We start from the raw sequence: 21,993 nt of genomic DNA, 5'->3' as shown, positions 1-21,993 counted from the left end.
CTTGGTTGTTCTCTTAGCTATGAGGGTCTTAAACCCTGGATATGAACTTGATAGATCAATGATGATCATGCCCTACCTACAAAAGAGTTAGGCAAATGCAAAGACATACTTTTGGTATTTTGGTTAGTAAAATGATGATATACAAGTATGATACAATCACATAGTGCTTGGTTATCTCTCCCAAAGCAAACCCAATGAAAGAGGGGTAATGAGGGTGATCCGCTGTCGCACACGGTTCAAAAATGAGTTTAAAAGTGTAGTCAAACGGAAGCGACACTCGAATATCGTATCACAAGGACTCTTGAATAATATAACCAAACTAATGAAAAGAAGGGGGTTTTTAAGGTTCAAAACTTGAATCGAAGATGATTAAATGTAAAAGCAAAATTGATAAATAAGTTAATCTATTGTATCGATTTCCGACTTATCATCGATTCTTATAATTTCAATTCCCTAGAGGATTCAATCCCATTCGATTACAATACCCACTGACAAGCGCAAATTGGTATTATATGATGTATGTTCCTAATTTCCGAATTAAGCTAACGGATTTAAGCAGACGCGAATAAAGCAAACGCGACTTAATCAAACACGATAACAAAAAAGCTACGCTAACGTGAGTATAGTTAAGGATCATGCAAACAATCAAATTTAATCAAATCTATCCTATAATAAACAATCAAATTAAACAAACGAGTTTATAGGAAGAATTGAAAATAGATCGAAATTAAACTGAAATTAATAAAAACCTCAAAGTGGAATTCGAATACAACAGATCAACTCTTTGGGAATTAGCTCTCCATGGAATCTTCTAAGAAATATTTTATCATCAAAATTCAGAATTAGGATTCCTGTAGCAGTGGAAGACCTAGTATAATAAAAGGGAAATTCGGGCCCTTATGGGATCCGACCCGAAAATTACAAAAACCGGCCCAAACTAACTATTTTAATTAAGTATGGAACTTCAACGAATTATTCGACCATTCTTCATTCCGAATATTCTTTTGACTTCAACATGAAACTTGTAGTTCTTTCTCTTAGTTTTCCAAGGTATATTAGAATGCGTCAATTCGAGTTCTATAGCCCAAGTTATGATTTGAATAGTGACAAGGTATCAAATAACTATTTATGCTGAAAATAAAGTACGAAAATAAAATAAAGCCAAAAATAAACTTAAATATAAAAACACACTAAAATAGTAAAAATAATAGAATAAATTATAGAAATGGCTAAGTATAATTATAGAAGAATGTGCATCAAAATGCACTGATCAGAGGGTGCTAAGGTATGATCCCAATGCCAATGCATATGATGAAATTGCATGAGGGATCTTAGGGTCAAAACTGGGGTCTTACAGCTGCCCCTATTTAAGGATATTCTAACTGAGGAGGTGAAGATTAAAATCTTTGTATTGACTCAGTAGAATGGGCTTAAATAACAACATCTAGAAACAAATTTTGATCCCTAAGAGACCTCATGATGCATATGACATGAATATGAAACCAAATTCTCTGTGGGGAAATGTTGCCACAAAGGAAAAGAAATCAGAGCGACCGAAAGTCCGCAGGAGCGTAATGCATTCCGTAAGGAAAGCTCACCGGGGAAACAGAGACTCTGGGGGAAATAAAAGGGTTATGCGTAGGTCAGGCTACGACTTAAAACTGCTGGGGGACTCAGAGGAATTCCATAAAAATTGGAAAGACTCAGCCGGGGAAACAAAATGTCTGCAGGGGAAACGAGTAGACCAGGGTAAAGCTGACATACTTGGATCATGCAGGAAAAGTGATTTCACATGCATTCTAGTTGTTTTATTATCATTTTGTTGTGTTATTGCTATGTTTTTCTTTGTTTTCAGGTTTTTACTTTAATCGGAACCCCGATCGAGAAAAGGAGTGAAAAAGAGCTAAAAACCCTAAAATTCAGCATTTTGTACTCATGGCCTACCCCATGGCTGGTGCCATGGACCCTGCCATGACGTGTCCAAGCTCAAATTCCCTCAACTTCCACATTCCCCACTACTTCCACTAAGGCGCCGCAGATTGGCCTTGTGGCGGGCGCCATGGCCTTGTGACGGGCGCCACAAGAGGAAAGATTTTCCCTCCCATTTTCAAGTTGAAGGGAATCCTTGTCATTTCCATCTTTTTACTTGCTTATAAATAGAAACTCGAAATCACTTTTACAATCATCTAAACTTAGAGCAGACGAAGATCCAAACTTAGAACAGAGGCAAACTCAGAGCAACTTTGTTTCACTTAGGCATATATTCAGTATTATAAAGTGGTAATCGCGTCGTATTGGAGTGTTACGACAATTGTGTAATCAAGTCTGTGATAGAGTCTGTAATCGAGTTTGGAGCACTTTGGAAGGAAGTTAATCCTGCCGCCATTTTCATTTTCGCTTTGCAATTTATTCAACCCTCCGATTGGAGCAGGTTTTTATTACTTGTCTTTATCTTATTTATTTTCCGCACTCGCTTTACTTTATTTATTTCCTCGCACTCGCTTTACTTTATTTATTTCCTCGCACTCGCTTTAAATTATTTATTTCCTCGCACTCGCTTTACTTTTATTTATTTCCTCGCACTCGCTTTACTTTTATTTATTTCCTCACACTCGCTTTAAGTTATTTATTTTCTCGCACTCGCTTTAAATTATTTATTTCCTCGCACTCGCACTACTTTTATTTACTTTCCGCACTCGCACTACTTTTATTTATTTTAATGCACTTTTACTTTACCATGTCTAACTAAATTTATAATGTTAGAATGTAAGGATCGTAATTGAACCGATAATCCGTACAATTGTTCGTAGAAACACTTAAGGGCTATTTGAACTTTCAACTTAAGTTTTCCCGCACTTCAATTCCGTTGGGTAAGATCGAAAGTCGTCCAACGTCTTTTTAAACTTAATTGTTTTTAACTATTTCAAAAACAGCGAAAGCGCTTTGTTTAGTTCATTAGGAGTTTTTAACATAAGAAGAAAAGAGATTTTAAAACTATTTTCGGACGCGTTTATAAGTTTAGAGTCTGGTTCGTGAGAACCTCTTTTGGTTAAAAAATCCAGGTTATAATACTTTTCAACTTAGTCAAGAAACTATATTTCTTAAAAATAGGTTTACTACTCTAACGCAATGCGCGCCTTTTTATAAGTGACAATAAGAGGGTTTGATTAGGGAGTACAACTCGGTTCTGAATACGCGAAAGCGACAGTTCCTGTTAAATTAGTTCTTTTCAAAGTAGGAAACAGTGCCCATAAGTAGGTCTATTAGCAAGTACTTGGATTATTAATTGATTACGTGAATTACATTCGACCCTGTCTTTATTCAACACTTTACTTTTCATTGCACACTCCAAAAACACCTATTTTGATTGCCTTTGATAAACACCATAACAATAGATAACGATAGATTGACACTTGGTCTCTATGGATTCGATAATCTTTTATATTACTCTGACGCGTTCGTACACTTGCGAAAAACAACGCATCAAGTTTTTGGCGCCGTTGCCGGGGACCAATTTCGTCAAATTTCATTTTCCTGTTGTTATATCGTTTAGACTTAGGCTATTTCCCGCCGGTCAATGCAAAGAACTCGCAGCACCGGAAGTTTAAGCTTAGTATACCCTTTGGCGGAACTTGAACGTTACGCTCGCGCACGTTTATTCTTTCATAGAATTAAGAAAGCTATGGCCGAAGATCAAAACCAAAGAGCTCTTAAGGATTTCTCTCAACCATCTAATGAAGAACCTAGTTCTAGTATAGTAAACCCAACCATCCCAGCTAATAATTTTGAACTTAAACCATCCCTGTTGCAACTAGTGCAACAGAGACAATTCGCAGGTCTCGCTACTGAGAACCCAAACCAACATTTAAAAATATTTCTTCAATTAGCAGACACTTTTAAAACCAATGGAGCCTCTCCTGAGGCAATATTTAAGATTATTTCCTTTTTCCCTCAGAGATAAAGCCCTATCATGGTTAGATTCTCTTCCACCCAATTCCATTATGACTTGGGATAACCTTAGAAGAGTTTTTCTTGCTAGATATTTTCCCCCGAGTAAAACCGCCGTTCTTAGAAACCTTATAACTAGATTTACCCAAAACAAAAGGGAATCGCTGTTCGAAGCTTGGGAGAGATATAAAGAGTTGTTACGAGCATGCCCACATCATGGTTTAGAAAATTGGTTAATCATTCAAACCTTCTATAATGGACTTCATTATAACACAAAGATGACCATCGACGCTGCCGCAGGCGGTGCTCTGATGAATAAACCTTATCTTGAAGCTAGTGCCCTCATTGAAGATATGACTCAAAACCATCAATCATGGGGAGTCGAACGAGCAACAATAGAGAAGAAGGAAGCCCAAGGAGGAGTGCATGAACTAAGCTCTATAGACATGATGCAAGATAAAATAGACGCATTAGCCCTCAAAGTCGAGCATATGTGCATAAACCCGAATACTGTAGCTGCAGTTTCGTCGGATTGTGAGATATGTGGAACCAAAGGACACCAATCTGCAGAATGCAGTCTATTAAACGAAACCCACTATGAGCAAGTGAACTACACCCAAGGGAACCCATATTCGAATACCTACAACCCTGGATGGAGGAATCACCCGAACTTCTCCTATAAAAACCATAACCCTATTCAAAATAATGCACCCCCGAGACCTAGTTATCAAGCCCCTAGATCAAATCAACCTATGCAACCTGTACCACCAAAACCGATCCTTGAGAAAATTATGGAAAATTTTATCACCGCTCAAACCCAACAAAACAAGGAGTTCATGAACCAAAACATTCATGTTAACGAATTGATTACTCAGTTAGGAACCAAGGTTGACCAAATAGTTACTCATACTAAGATGCTTGAAACCCAGATCTCTCAGGTAGCTTTAAACCAAGCCCCTCAGACTACACCTGGAGGACAATTCCCTGGACAACCTCAACAAAATCCGAGAGGACAAGCCAATGCCATTACCCTACGAAGTGGGAACGCTTATGATGAGCCACCAAACCCTAGATTGAGTGAACCCGAAACTTCTAAGGAATGTACCAAGCCTCCGGACGAAGTAAAGGAACCAAAGGAATCTGAAAACCAGGAAGGTCGAGAAAAAGGAGAAGAACCTAAAGATAAAACTTACGTACCACCCCCGCCATATAAACCACCTATACCATATCCGCAAAGACTCAAACAAACCCAGATCAATAAACAATATCAAAAATTTATTAAAGTTATAGAAAAACTGCATGTAGAAATCCCTTTCACAGAAGCCATCAACCAAATACCTTCTTATGCAAAATTTCTCAAAGACATCCTTACCAACAAACGTAGACTTGACGATCCGAAGCCTTTGGAATGCAATGCTATTTCCGAGGACAAATTAGCAAAGAAAGATAAAGACCCTGGAAATTTCTCCACTCCTTGCCTTTTGGGTAATCATGTCATCGAAAAAGCTTTTCTAGACTTAGGAGCTAGTGTGAGCCTAATGCCTTTAGCGGTTTGTGAGAGGTTAAACTTAGGAGAATTACAACCCACTAAGATATCACTTCAGTTAGCCGATAGATTTGTTAAGTATCCGATAGGCATTTTAGAAGATGTTCCTGTTAGGATAGGTCAGTTATTTATCCCTACTGATTTTGTTGTCATGGACATCAAAGAGGACAATGATATACCAATCCTTCTAGGTAGACCATTCTTATCGACTGCAGGAGCCATAATAGATGTCAAGAAAGGAAAGTTGACATTTGAGGTAGGTGACGAGAAAATAGAATTTATACTTTCGAAATTTCTTATGGCACCTGTGATGGGAGACTCATGTTATGCCTTAGATATCATTGATGAATGTGTTAGAGAATTAGAACAAAAAGAAATTATAAAAACAATTAAGTTACCATCAACTCTCATAAGGGATGATGATGACTTTAAGAAACCCTACATCGATGATAACCTTTACGAATGTTTATCCCTTACCCCAGATCCTATGCCATGCCCTAAGAAACCAACCTTAGAACTTAAGGAACTGCCTAAGAATCTGAGATATGAGTTCCTCGATGAAAAGATGAACCGTCAAGTTATAGTCAGTGCTACCTTGAGCCAAGAGGAAACGAACCAACTTTTAGATGTTTTACGAAGATATCCCTCAGCCTTAGGATATAATATCTCTGACCTGAAAGGTATAAGCCCATCTGTATGCATGCATCGGATTTAACTAGAAGAAGATTCAAAACCCTCCAGAGAACATCAGAGAAGAATAAACCCTATAATGAGTGATGTAGTTAAAAAGGAAGTTCTTAAGTTACTTGAGGCAGGTATAATCTATAAGATCTCGGATAGTAAGTGGGTGAGCCCTGTGCATGTAGTACCTAAAAAGGGAGGCATCACAGTCGTGCAAAACGATAAAGGCGAACATGTAGCAAAACGTTTAGAAGGAGGATGGCGGATGTGTATAGATTATAGAAAATTAAAAAAAGCAACTAGGAAGGATCATTTCCCTTTACCATTTATAGACTAGATGTTGGAGCGTCTAGCCAGACACTCTTACTTCTGTTATCTAGATGGATACTCTGGATTCTTCCAAATACCTATCCACCCCGAAGATCAAGAAAAAACTACCTTTACATGCCCTTATGGAACTTTTGCCTACAGACGAATGTCGTTCGGCCTCTGTAATGCCCCAGCTACTTTCCAACGCTGCATGATTTCAATCTTTGCAGATTACCTTGATGGTATCATGGAAGTGTTTATGGATGATTTCTCGGTTTGCAGATTTGATTTCCACAATTATCTTTCTAACCTTAAGAAAATCCTGGAGAGATGCGTGGAGGTGAACCTCGTGCTAAACTGGGAAAAGTGTCAGTTCATGGTGACCGAAGGAATAGTTTTAGGACATATAGTTTCCGAAAAAGGTATAGAGGTAGATAAAGCTAAAATAGAAGTTATAGAAAACCTAAAACCACCAAAAACCATCAGAGAAGTCCGAAGCTTTCTTGGACACGCTGGATTCTACCGGCGTTTCATTAAGGACTTCTCCAAAATAACTAAACCTTTAACTGGACTTTTAATGAAAGATGCTGAATTCATTTTTGACGAAAAATGTAATGACGCATTTAATCTTTTAAAGCAAGCATTAATCTCAGCACCCATTATGAAACCACCTGATTGGTCAGAACCTTTTGAGATAATGTGCGATGCTAGTGATTATGCAATTGGAGCCGTTCTAGAACAAAGGAAAGATAAAAAATTACATGCCATTTATTATGCCAGTAGAACCCTAGATGCTGCCCAACTTAACTACGCAACATCTGAAAAAGAATTACTCGCTGTAGTTTTCGCTATAGACAAATTTAGATCTTATCTAGTAGGAGCAAAAATTATAGTTTACATCGATCATGCTGCCATTCGTTACCTATTAAGTAAAAAAGATGCCAAGCCCAGGTTACTCCGATGGATTCTATTACTACAAGAGTTTGATTTAGACATAAGAGATAAAAAAGGCACTGAAAATGTAGTAGCTGATCACCTTTCTAGGCTAGAACATCTAAAACCAGAACTAGTACCCATAAATGATGATTTTGCCTATGATAGACTGATCGCTAGAGTAGAAACCATTGAAGATAATAACCTAGATTCTTATAAGCATTCCCAAAATTCCTTAGCAATAAGTAATGTACCCTGGTATGCAGACTTCGTTAATTACCTAGCCGCTGATATAGTACCCCCTGATCTTGACTACCACCGCAAGAAGAAATTCTTCCACGATGTGAGAAACTTCTATTGGGACGACCCGCTCCTTTTCAAAAGGGGTAAAGATGGCATTTTTCGCCGTTGCGTTCCAGAAGAAGAGGTAAATAATATTATCGAGCATTGTCATTCTGCACCTTATGGTGGACATGCAAGCACCTCTAAGACATATGCCAAGATTCTTCAAGCTGGCCTACCATGTGGCGTGATGTCTATGCTTCCATTGTCAAGTGTGATAGATGCCAACGCACTGGAAACATTTCAAGGCGTGATGAAATGCCTCTAAGAAACATTCAGGAAGTAGAACTCTTTGACGTATGGGGTATAGATTTCATGGGACCTTTCCCACCATCCTTAGGAAATAGGTATATCTTAGTAGCTGTAGACTATGTGTATAAGTGGATTGAAGCTATAACTGCACCCACAAACGACACTAGGGTAGTAATCAAACTATTTAAAAACTATATATTCCCTAGATTTGGAACACCACGTTTAGTCATAAGCGATGAAGGATCACACTTTATATCGAGAATATTTGACAAACTTTTAAGAAAATATGGAGTTAGGCATAGAGTAGCAACACCATACCACCCACAGACTAGTGGCCAAGTAGAAGTATCTAATAGGGAGATAAAACAAATCCTAGAGAAAACTGTTTCTATTTCTAGGAGAGACTGGTCTCAGAAGCTTCAAGAAGCATTATGGGCCTATAGAACCGCTTTCAAAACCCCTATAGGAACTACTCCTTATCAACTAGTTTATGGAAAATCCTGCCACTTACCTTTCAAATTAGAGCATAAGGCCTATTTGGCTATTAAAACTTTGAATTTAGACTACCTAGCCGCTGGAGAAAAGCGTACCCTAGACATTCATAAACTAGAAGAACTTAGGCAATCAGCCTACGAGAATGCAAAAATATATAAAGAGAGGACAAAAGCCTATCACGACAAAAGAATAATAAAGAAAAATTTCAATATAGGCGATCCTGTTCTCCTTTTCAATTCTAGGTTACGACTCTTCCCTGGAAAGCTACGTTCAAGATGGACTGGTCCTTTCGAAGTATCCAAGATTCTGAGATCCAGAGCTGTGGAAATCAAGAACGATACCTGTAGTCCATTCATTGTAAATTGACAAAGACTGAAGCTCTACGAAGGAGGAGACATTCCAGCATACTACTCAAGCCACACTCTGATTGATCCACCAATTCCTACTACTACAGGTGTATAAATTCTAATCGTCAAGCTAATGACGTTAAACAAGCGCTGCGTGGGAGGCAACCCATGGTTTTTCTTTCATTTTACTTTTTCGCATTTATTTATTTTTATTTTTATTTTATTTTATCATATTTTGCATTGAGACTAAAATATGAATGGTTTGCATTTTCAGGATCACTTTATTAACTTGTACAGGATACAGGATTTCGATGACATGCATGTGGCCTATAGAGATAATGCTCAGAGAGAGTGCTACATCACTTTGTATCAGCGCCCTATGGCACCCACATGTTATCCTGATCAGCACTATATGGAGGCACTGGGTATCGAGCCGAGTATCCGATTCCTTAGCCACCAGCTTCACTGGGACGAGTTTGCTGATGACTTGAGTAACACCTACAGGAACCTGACACTGGAGTTCCTGAGTTCATTCGACTATGACCCATACTCTGGACCAGATGGGTATGCTGCTTTCAGGCTTTTCGTAGTTGAGTACTCTTTCAGCCAGAAAGAGTTCGTGAAATTCTAGTTAACAAACTTTCGATGTCACACGGGATGTTATGACATCCAATTCAACGCAGACAAGAATTATGCAGAACTTAAACGTAAAATGCAGTAAATAACACAAGGAATTGTTTACCCAGTTCGGTGTCACACACACCTACGTCTGGGGGCTACCAAGCCAGGGAGGAAATCCACTATCAGTAGTATTAATTCAGACCTTAAACCAACTGTTTAATCCTATCACTTAATACCTACCCAATGCAATTTCAATCTTACACTAAGATCAGAGTTCCTACTCACTCCCCCTCAATCACCTCAGTGATTACAACCTTTAATTAAATTAAAGTTAAATGGTGAAGTTATACTTCAAACAACTCTTGATTGTGCTTAACAGCTTTAATCAAGATACACAGCACTCACGCTTAAAAGCTTAGAGTGACACAACACTTATAACTCAATGAACACCCTAGTCCAATGCAATCATCTAGGTGATAATTGCTTGGCTCACAAGATACACCTAATACAAGACACACACAAAAATACAACAATGAAGTATAATGGAACAATACAATCTTCACGCCTAAAACCCACGAGTCCTGAAAGAAGGATTGTCATCCTTCTATATTGCAGCACTTGGGCGTTGTACTTGTATTTCCTAAAATTAAGGTTAAGCAAGTTAACCTAATTTCCACATATTAGGGTGCTAACAAATAGGCTATTTGTTAGGTTCATTAATTGTAGCTCAGTTGTTAGTTTCCTGGATTTTAGCTCAGCTGTTGGATTCCTGAAAAATAGTCTGAGAAAAATACTGAAGCAGAAAAACTAACCATCCTACACTTAAGCATATGCTGTCAGGAATGAATGTCACAACATTCAGTTTGACGTCCAAAACATATACCATATGCTAAGTCTGTTATTTTCCTGAAAACAGACTGTGTTAAATGCTGTAGTGTAAAAGACCAACCAGTCTATACTTCAGTAACAGCTTACAGTAATAAATGTCAAGACATCCAGTTTGACATTTTCACAATGGGCCTTATGCCAGGTCTGTTATCCTCTTGAAGAACAGACTGGAATAGATACTGAACTGAAGCAGAAAAACCAACCTGCCTATTATTCAGTATATGCTGTCACTGATGAATGTCATAACATCCAGTTTGACATTCAAACAGTAGGCCTTATGCCAGGTCTGTTATTCCCTTGATAAACAGACTGAAATAAATACTGAGTTATATCAGACAACCAACTATTCTATATCTCAGTATCTGCTGACAGGGATGAATGTCACAACGTTTAGCTTGACATTCAGTAAATCCTGTATTAGCTAAACCTTCAGCATACTACTCAAGTATGTCATGACATCAGTCAAGACATCAGAGTACAGTTAGATGTTCTAACATAAAATGTAGTCAATCGAACATTTCCAAAGCATGTCATGACATCAGTCAAGACATTATAGTCCAGTTAGTGTTTTACCACAATATGCAGCCAATCAAACATCTACAAACTCCCCCTTTGGCAAATTTTTGGCTAAAACAACTTGGCATCACAACAGAGTTCACAGCAGCGGATAAACACACATCTAGCAGGGAAATTAACCTAGCTAATACACTCAGAGAAGAAACATACTCAACACACATAGAAGTTAAATAAAAACTTCTAACAGCAGCACACACACAGAAGTTAAATAAAAACTTCTAACAGCAGCACATACACAGAATGCACACATCAACATACTCACACTCATTGAACATCAAGCTGCAGCACAACCTCTGGATTAGAGGATCTTCAATTTCTGTTTAAGCACATAGCAAATAATCTATTGTCCTGGGGCACCACAGGTGTTACTCCCCCTTTTTGTCAAAAATGTTCCCAAAGCAACACTTTAAATTACAGACCAAAATAAAACAGAATTACACACAAATGACAGAAACACAGGAAATGATTTAATCATCTGACTCAGAGTCAGCCTCATCATCAGTGCCATCATCAGGACTGGCATCCTCTTCACCCTCTGCACTTTGCCTTGCAGCTCCTTCTGTAGCATCAACAGCTTCACCAAGCACACCACCATCAGACATCTCCAATTTGCTAATCAAATTTTCCAAAGTGAGCTTCCTTGCTGTAAGACCCCAATTTTGTCCCTAAGATCCCTCATGGCATCATATCATACCATATGATTGCCTCAAGGATCTTTGTACACCTTTGCTTCCCTCCTAGTGGGTGGGTTATCTTGTGAGTGTGGTTCTTGATCACCAAGCATGTATTGCATTTGTGTATCATTTCTTTTCATCTGTCTATTAACCAAAAGTACAAAAATATTGTCATCTAACCATGCTACTTGCAGATGAAGCCAGCTAGGTCAAATCAGTCAAAATAGTCATTGAGCAATAGATGGTGGCCATTCTTGAAGAATTTGGGCACCATGATCATTCATCAAGAGTTCATATGAGTTGTGACATCATTTTGAATCAAGATCTCAAGTGGTAGGGGCTTGGAATTCATCAGAACATGGTTCAGTCAACCAAAACCCTAGCAAAGTCAACTGTGGTCAACTGTGCATTTAATCAGTGATTTGATGGTGGGAATTGGTTTGAGAGGTCTCATTCATGTCCATATAAGCCTCATATAACATTTCAAACATCATCAGTGAAGGATTGGAGGTCAGACAAAAAGTTTCCAAAAATAGTAAGTTGACCTGTAATTGGAATTTGCCAAAAATGGAAAGTTCTTCTCCTCAAAGTTACTTCATCATACAAGCTTCAAATGAATTTTTGTCCAACATGAAAGTTGAATATCTTGTTCTCCCATTTCCAAAAAGTCCAAGAACACTCATTTCTCATGTGTGGTTGGCAAGTTATGATCAAATCATTCTCGAGAATTTTTGAACTTCAAAGTGAGATAACTTCCAAACCATTTGGCCAAATTGAGTGAGGTTTTTTGCTACAAGTCACATTTGATATGCTCTATCCAAATCCTTCATCACATTTCACCAAAAATCATCCAATCAAAATGGCCTTTTTCAAGTGCATTGAATTAAAAAAGGGAGAGGTGAAAAATTGACTTTCAAATTAAGCCTTGCCTACACATTCTACCAATTACAAATGTTCAAAAACCAAATTTGGGATGTGTTTAGGCCCATTTTCGCACTGTAGCATGCCATGCACATGCAACTTGAGTGTTTTTACCAATTGACCAAAACACCTTCATTTAAGCTAATCTCATTTACCACTTCATTAACCAAGCTTAGGCATTGTTAATCAGAAGTATATATTTCACATTTCAGACTGAAAACCCTAGCCACAATTTACAAAACTCAGATTCAAACCTTTTCTCTCAAAAACTCTCAATTCTTCACTTGAATTTTTTTCTGAAAATTGCCAAAGAACTTGTGCCTTGGTTCATTGATTCATCATCTACCCACATTTTTGAAGCTTCTGCAAGCATCATTTCACAGTTGTTGAACCGTTTCCCAACACTGTTCCATTGAACCTCATCCATGGCAGTTGAACTTTGGAGCACGATTGAGTAAGAGTGAGCTAGAACCATCCTTCCATTCACCTCCTGGAGTATCACTGAGCTACTGTTTCAACAATACACGGCCAAAGAACCACGAATCAACACTGTTCTGCAAATCAGGTAAATTTTCGAACCTTGCCAATAGTCAAATCATGATATGCTTATTAAAGATCTCTCCATGCTGGTTGTAATGAGCTTTGAATCGTGGAATATGGTTGAGTATTAAGAGAGATACGCTGTTTTAAAGTTTGGTTATCAAATGTTGTGTTGTTTATTTCTTCCATGATAGTTTGAATTAGGTTAAATGATTGTTGTTTTGATGATGTACATGATGAGATGAACACAATGGTATATCGATTGTTGATTTTGGCTATAATTTGTTCTTGCTGGAAAATCTGGAAAAAATATTGAAGAACACGGTCAAAACCCTAATATTTTCGTGCCAGAATCGTGCTAGATCTTCCAAACCCGCGCCTTGCATGAATTTTCTGTTTCCAGACCATGAAGCCAATTGTTGGCTGACACGCCCTTAAGTGAAACGCGGCGTTTCACTTAAGTGGCTGTGTAATTACAAAATTGCCATTGTCGTGTTTTAATTCTTTTTTAAATCATTTTCTTATTTCAATTCTTATTTCATTTGGCATGTTGATCTTAGAAAATTCATAACTCTTCCAATATTTGTCCAAATTTGATGGGATTTTTTGTGAAATGCTCCTCATGATCTCTAGTTTATTATGGTGATTTTTCAAGATTTTTTTGCACGTGTGGATTTTTAAATGTGCTAGGGTTTGTTCATGTGTTTCCATTTTGTGTATGCCATGCCATTTTGCTTGTGAAATAACGATACTTAATCCAATGCCTCTCAAATGTTTTGTGCTTAAACTAGACATGTTCATGGTGATTTTGGTGTAGAGTTTGTGATTTTGTCATTGCTGGTTGATGAGATATGATTTTGTGAATAGAGGTGTGACAATTTGTGTCACACCATTCATGTCCAACTTCATGATTTTAATTACCATGCTTAATGAACTCAAAATGGTCTGGATGTTTGCATGAATATACTTATGGATGTTGAGAATACATGTAAATTTTTCTGGAATTATTGATCGCATTTCCTATTTGATTGGAATTTTCTCCTCTGTTTGGTCATTTGTTGATTTGTTGTGATACATGTTTGTATTTGGTTTGTGAAATTCTGGTTATTAATTGGATGGGTGTGAAATTTGGCATGAGTAATGTAGACATCTTGAAGTTTATCATGGCTTTTGTCCCATTCATTTATCATGTTTTGTTTCTGTTTTATGATTAATTGAAGTTGGTGCATGTTTTGATGCTTTGTATGAGTTTGCTTGAACTTGCTTTGACTTTCTGATTTTCATTGACCTACTTCCCTTGATCCAAGTAAGCTGAAATTTGGTATGCTTATCATGTTATGGATGATGTTTGATCATGAATTATTTGAGGATTTATTGAAATGTTTGTGATTGGATTTGAGTGGAGTCTTTCTGTTGACTTCTTTGAGGTTCTATATGACATGCTTTGACCTAATTTGTTTGTGAAATGATAATGATGAATGATATGAATGTGAAACCACTTGGGTTTGTTTCTTAATTGTTTGAACTTGATTTTGGATAGCTTTCACTTGCTGTTTTGGATTTTTTATCTCCTTTTGACCCTAGGCTTGTCCTAGTGGTCTTGTTTCTCATGTTTGAGTTTGCTTTTCAGGTTAAGAAGCAAATGCTTTAAGGAAATTAATGCAAGTTAATTGAGTTTGATTGATTATCATGAACTAACTTGTTTGTTTTGTAGGATGCTTAGCTCATATGCTTTGAGCTTTGTGCTTTGCACATGGGATTGATTGTGTTGACTGTTGATCTTTATCCTATATTGGTTTTGAATTTGAGTTGTATACTGATTTTATTTGATTGATTTCAGGTACCATTAGTTGCTAATAGTTCTTTGAGAACTTACATTGCTTTGCTTGATAGCATTTGCATTGAGGTAGAATCTCTTGTCTCCATGTAGTCTGGAAGACCTGGCCTGTTACTTGGCCAGGCAACTGTCTGAAGTCCTCCTTAAGAGGCGATGTTTGTGCTTGTTCACTTTTGTCCCAAGCAGGAAAAGTCCTTTAAATAAGGCAATTGGTAGAATCCAAGAGATATGTAACCTATCTCCTACTATTCGGTGTGTCACTCACCTTGCTCATACCACATGTGTTGATGCATAGTGAGTAAAAACCCAAGATCTATCGAGTCTAACTTGTGGAGAGAGTTCCTACCTTCTGAACTCCCACACCTTCTATCATTTGAAGCTCTCCCTGACTAGGGATAAGAGCATGAGGCACACCCCTCATATCCTTTCATCTGCTTCACCTTGGCTCTCAATGTCAAGGTTAAGAGCACCATTAACCCTATTCCAGTTGGCTTCAGTGCCTACCCTTTGTATGAGCCTCATTGTTTGGTTATAGAGTGTGCTGAATGACTTTGGTTGATTGATTACTTAGTTCATTTGTACATGTCTGCTTGCATGCTTTGTGCATTTATCATCATTAATTGCTCATTAGTGCATGATCATTTCATTTGTCTTTGTGACATATCTTTGTTGTTTGCCCATTGAGGACAATTGTAAGACCATTCATTGGCCATTGTTCCTATGATATGGAAGTGAGTATAAGACCATTTCATTGGCCACTCATCTTCTCTTTGCTTGATGCATTTGTTTGATTTATGTGAGGATGCAATTGTAAGTCCATGTAATTTGGCATTTGTTTTCCCATGATCATATGTTGGAGGTTAGAGTAAGCCCAGATAGATTGGCATCTGACATCCAAGTGTTTGCTTTGTTTTTGTTGGAGATTGGTATAAGCCCAGATAGATTGGCATCCGGTATCCACTTTTTATTCCTTTGTTGAGGAGATTGGTATAAGTCCATAGAGTGGCCTCTGATATCCAGTTTCATTTTAGGAGATTGGTATAAGTCCAGTGATTGGCATCCGGTATCCGCTTTTGTTGACTTTCCTCTTTTGCTTTGCTTGTTTGTTATTGCTCATTGTCTATTCCAAAGGACACACTTGAATCATCTTCTATATGATCTCAAGAGGTGATTCTTATAGGAAGTTTTACACTCCATCTTCATCCATTCATCCCTCTTTGTCCTAAACCTTTTCACACATTGCTTTCAAAACTTGAGATAAATATTGTGCAAACATCTTCATACTTTCAAATTAGAAACCTGGACCCTAAGTCCTTGACTTTTCAAACTCCATTTCCTAATACTTCTTTTGAATCAATCTTAATCATACTTTAACCCTCCTTTTGTGAATAATCATAATCAATTAACTCCACCCATTCAATTGTTTTATGGCTTTGTCCATTCTTGATAAGTTTTCATACATTAGCCATAGGTTTGATTTATCCTAGTTGGTTGATGTTAATCTCACCTTTTGTCCTTAGTGATTGAATTGTAAGACTTCCTTGCTTATTATAGGGTTAACCCCTCACTAGCAAGTTGAAGCTTTTCTCACATGGTGGACTCGTTGTTTGTATAAGGTTGAGTTTTCTCCCGTGGATAACGTAAGACCTTAGGGCTTGTGTTTAAAATTGAATCCACTAACTTTTGGAAATCTTTTAGCCGAACTACGGCGTTTTGATCCTTACCTTTTATGGAAAGGTACGTAGGCAACGGGTTCATCCGTTCAAACACAAAAACAATAAAAATTGTATATTCTTTTCTCATCATCCCATTCATGTTTGCACAATAAATATTTCATAACAAATAACAATTTAGTACAACAAGTGTGAAAAGGGCTCCCTAGGAGTACCTAGGACGTTGTGGGTGCCTAACACCTTCCCATTGCGTAATTTACCCCTTACCCAGACTCTCTGATCTTTTCATTAGTTTTCTATGTGTAAAACTTCTTAGGCTTTTGTTTGCTTTTTAGCCAGTCCATTGGATAAATAAAAGTGCGGTGGCGACTCGATTCATTGTATGCTTTGCTTATGGTTTAATCAATAAACCATATAGCGACGAATACACCGCTACAGAAAAGTGGCGACTCTGCTGGGGACCGATCCTTGGTGGTATTGCCTACTTTTCACCCTTGTTGTATGATATTTGTTTGTCTGTTATTTGACATATTTTTGTACGATTTGGGATAACTGTATTGATTGTAATGTTTGAATTGCTTGATATACAATTGCTGTTTGCTTTGGTGATCTGTGAGATGAGTTCTATACCCGAACTCGAGTGCACTCTAGGATAGGAGAATGGCATAGTCTTGTTGACTGGTGTGGAGTATTCCTTAGCCAGTTGACTTGCGAGTCCATTCACTTGGTGGAGGTCATGTTGGATTAATAATGTCACACAAGTTATTTGTGGTTAGGCATTATTCTTTCAATCATGTGCCGCAGAAGCCAAGGACCGTAGTTTACCAAGCCCATCTTGGCCTATTTTTAGGACGTAGTGCGGAGGTCGTTCAGATGTAACTTCTGATGCGATTGTTACGCGATACTACACTCATAAGAGTTTCTCTTGAGAATATTCTTGGAATACGAGTATTTGTTCCTCCGATAATATTCGAAAGATGGAACGATGATTATGGGAACCTCTGGTAGAACATGTCTGGCAGGTTTAAACCCTAGTACACTCCCTTTGGGTGGTTCTTAACCGAGACTCCATGCTCGTGACTCTCAGCGAACCCGTGATTTGTGGTTGAGTCGTTCAGACAACCTTAATATCAATGGAACCTGGGTGTTGATCAGGTGTAAAACCTAAATCCCCCAAAACGGATGGTTGATATTAAGGATGTTCGAGCCGGTTCATGTACCTTTAATATCAATGGAACTTGGGTGTCGATAAGGTGAAAACCTAAATCCACCAAAATGGATGATTGATATTAGGGATACAATGAGCTTTCCCATGACCTTTGTTTGGTGTGACTTGTTTGATCCTTGAGTGTGATTGTTGCATTCACGCATTCATGCATTCATCTGCATTCATGTCATCAGAAAAAGAAAATTTTCAAGGAACTTAAAAGGGTTTATTTGCAAAATTTTCAGACATGGAAAGACCAAAAAGGCATACGAAGAAGTACAGCTTTAGACAGCCCGATGTAAAAGAGTTAAGGAATCTGACATCTTATGTATTAGATCCCTTGGGCTTCAAAGCTCGCTATGGGAAGCTTCTGCCTCTGGTGACTACTCAGGTTGATGAAGGGCTGATGAGTACTCTAGCCCAGTTTTATGATCCTCTGTACCACTGCTTCTCTTTCCCGGACTTCCAGTTGTTGCCTACTTTGGAGGAGTATTCTCACCTTATTGGGATCCCGATTCTGGATCAAGTGCCGTTCAGTGGCCTAGAGAGTATTCCGACTGCTCGAGAGATTGCCAACTTGTTGCACATAGATGAAGATTTGATTAGGGCTAATCTGACTACCAAAGGCAGAATTCAGGGTTTTCCTTCCGAGTTCCTCGTTGCTCAAGCTACCTTTTATGGGAAGGCCATGAGTGAAGATGCCTTTGAGGCTTTGTTTGTGCTGCTCATCTATGGATTGGTGTTGTTTCCCAACTTCGACAAGTTCGTGGACATGAACGCCATTAGGATCTTCTCAGTTCTTAATCCCGTTCCGACTTTGTTGGGCGATGCCTATGTCTCTTTGCATCTGAGGAACACAAAGGGTGGAGGAGTTATTGTCTGCTGTCTACCTTTGCTATACAAGTGGTTTATTTCGCACTTGCCGCAGACAGTTGCTTTCAAGGAGAACAAGGGATGTCTACGGTGGTCTCAGAGACTTATGTCTCTCACCAATGATGATATCACTTGGTATGATCGCGTGTATGATACCGTCCAGATCATTGACTATTGTGGTGAATTCCCTAATGTGCCTCTTCTTGGCACATGTGGTGGGATCAGCTATAATCCCATTCTCGCACGACGTCAGCTTGGGTTCCCCCTAAAGGATAAACCTCATAACATTCTGTTAGAAGGTGTGTTCTTTCAGGAGGGTAAAGATCCCCAAGGCCTGAAAGCCAGATTTGTCCGTGCTTGGCGCAGTATTCACAAGAAGAGTAGGAACGAGTTGGGTCCAAAGAACTGCATTGCTTTGGAGCCATACACCTCTTGGGTCAGACAGAGAGTTGTCGTGTACTTGATGCCATATGATCACCCGAGACCTACACCGTTGGATGTGGCTGGGCCTTCAACCCTCCCTACCCAACGTGTAGAGGAGTTGAGAGAAGAAGACCTTTCACGTGCTTGGATCCGTGAAAGAGAAGAATTGCTTCAGCAGCTTAAGGAGAAGGACACTATGATTGAGTTCCTCGAGCATCGAGTGATCGACGATCCGAACGACACTTGGACCTCTCTGCTTCCTCAGTCTTCCAAATTTCTGGAAGAGGATGTATGATCGACTTGCAAAGGAGAAAGCGGACATGGAAGCAGCCTATGAGAGAGAGATCAAGAAGCTGTGTACTTCTCGTATTCCAGCCTCCCGAGCTTCTAGGGATCCATAGGATGTTTATTTCCCTTTTCTCTTTGTAATAATAAAAAAAGCTGTACTTCTTTGTCTCGATATATTGAATGAGTTATTTTCCGTGAGAAATTAAAATGCTTTAACTATTCAAAATATTGCAAATAATACCCTAAGGGTTCCTTGAAAATAAACAAAGCATCTGCACAAGCATTTCATGCATCATTTTTGCATAAGCAGGTACCCTTTGTTTCTGGTCTTCTTGTCCTAACTCTGTGTTCTTCATTTATTTTGAAGACAAGCTGACTCACCGGTATTATACTCGAGTCAATTCTGCGAGAGTTATGGAGCAGCTAGAACAAGAGAACAGAGAACTGAAAGGAGAGGTCGCCAGACTTGGCGCTTTGATGGAGCAACTCCTCGCTGCTCAAAATCAACCTGCTCAACCGCCTGCAACTCCTGCCCAGTGGACGGTCATCTCAGAGGTCGTCACTTCGACTGTGCCAGTTAGTGCTCATCAGGTGCCCAATGTTATGCCAGCCGGGTTCCCTTGGGGAATGCCTCCAGGTTTTATGCCTGATCGGCCTGCTCCAACTTTTGCTCATATGCCGGCATCTAGCCCGGTCCCTGTTGCCGCTCCTCCTATCGTGCATACCATGCCAAGGGTAGACGACACCATCTATCACTCCGAGCCGTCTGAGGGCCCGAACGTTTATGAAAAGATGGACGCCATGAACGACCAATTCCTTGAGCTGAGAAAGGAATTGAAGACTCTTCGAGGTAAAGATTTGTTCGGCAAGTCTGCTGCCGAGTTGTGCCTTGTTCCCGGTGTGAAGATACCATTTAAATTCAAAGTACCTGACTTTGAAAAGTATAAAGGGAACACCTGTCCACTCGCTCACCTGGTCATGTACACCAGGAAGATGTCTACCCAGACTGATAATGATCAGCTTCTGATTCATTATTTCCAAGACAGTCTGTCCGGTGCCGCGCTCAGATGGTACATGAGCTTAGACAGTGCCAATATCAGATCCTTCAACGACCTTGGCGAAGCCTTCGTCAAGCAGTATAAGTATAACGTCGATATGGCGCCTGACCGAGATCAACTCAGGTCCATGTCGCAGAAGGACAAGGAAACTTTCAAGGAGTACGCCCAGAGGTGGCGAGAGCTGGCAGCTCAGATTACTCCACCGCTGGAGGAGAAAGAAATGACCAAGATCTTTTTGAAGACTCTTGGCTCATTCTATTATGAGCGGATGGTAGCAAGCGCTCCCTCTGATTTCACCGAGATGGTGAACATGGGGATGCGTCTTGAGGAAGGTGTCCGCGAAGGACGATTGGCGAAGGATGAGAGCTCTTCTTCTAAACGATATGGGGCGTTTAAGAGGAAGGATGGGGAAGCACATGCTGTGCAATCCCATCCCAAGCACAGAAGACCCTCTGCTCAGAGGAAGCCTGCACGTCGTGCCGGTCATCAGCACTAGGTGACTCATATAGCACCTGTCTTTAAAGACAATGCTCAGCAACATCAGCAATATCAGCATCAGCAACAATATCAACAGCCTCAGTATCAGCAACAACACCGTCCACAACAACAGGCTTACCAGCCTCGTGGCAGTACAACCAATCAAGCTAACTTGAGTTATGATAGGAAGAAGATCAGCTTCGATCCAATTCCTATGACATATGCAGAGCTTTATCCTTCCTTGTTGGAAAGGAAATTGGTTTCTCCCAGGGATCCTCCTGCCATTCCTGCAAATCCACAGTGGTGGTATAAACCAGATCAGTATTGTGTTTACCATTCCGGTGCTCCGGGTCATAACATTGAGAATTGCTACCCACTCAAGACTAAGGTTCAAGACCTTATGAGATGTGGAATCTTGAGTTTTGAAGATTCAAGCCCGAATGTCACCAAGAACCCATTGCCTGCACATGGGAAGTCAGTTAATATGGTTCAGGAATGCCTTGGGAAGTACAAGGTCAGATATGTAAGCCACATTAGGCAGTCGTTGGTCGAATTACATCGTTTGCTGTGTCAGTACAGCCACTTAGAGCATAACCATGACAAGTTCCGCATCTGTTCTGTAAATCGCCTGGGTTGTAATCAGGTCCGCCGAGAGTTGCAAGAGCTATTAGACGAAGGAACCATTGAGATTCTGCAGAATCGCAATGTTGATAAAGACGAGCCTGAAGTGAATGTGATTTCACCAGTGTTCAAGTTGCCCGAGCCTGTGTTTTATCCGCTATGATAGCAGCAAGCCGAAGGCTCCCCTTCTTTGGTCATTAAACCTGCGGGCCCTGTGCCTTACTCTTCAGACAGAGCCATACCATTCAGATACAATCCTGTCGCTGTGCAAGATGGGGTAGAAGTGCCTTTGCCTTCAACTTCTGTGACCAACGTCGCTGATGTAAGTGGGTTGACCCGAAGTGGTCGTGTGTTTTCTGCGCCTCCTAAGGCTGTTGCTTCTGATACTGTCAAGCGTCCGGTTGGGACCGCTGTGAATATTCAGAATCCGACACGTGATGTTGCCAAACCATCCTCCTCTGTA

General features: G+C 39.5%; 1 non-coding gene across 1 annotated transcript; it reads right to left on the bottom strand.

The window, feature by feature from the left end:
* Positions 1–4,064: 4,064 nt before the first annotated feature.
* Positions 4,065–4,171, bottom strand: LOC127133899 (small nucleolar RNA R71). The gene has a single exon (XR_007807701.1). It is a non-coding gene; the product is annotated as a small nucleolar RNA R71 (small nucleolar RNA).
* Positions 4,172–21,993: the final 17,822 nt, after the last annotated feature.

This window comes from Lathyrus oleraceus, chromosome 3 (genome assembly GCF_024323335.1).
Source record: "Lathyrus oleraceus cultivar Zhongwan6 chromosome 3, CAAS_Psat_ZW6_1.0, whole genome shotgun sequence".
Lineage (NCBI taxonomy): Eukaryota > Viridiplantae > Streptophyta > Magnoliopsida > Fabales > Fabaceae > Lathyrus > Lathyrus oleraceus.
This window is presented reverse-complemented; position numbering and strand designations above follow the sequence as displayed.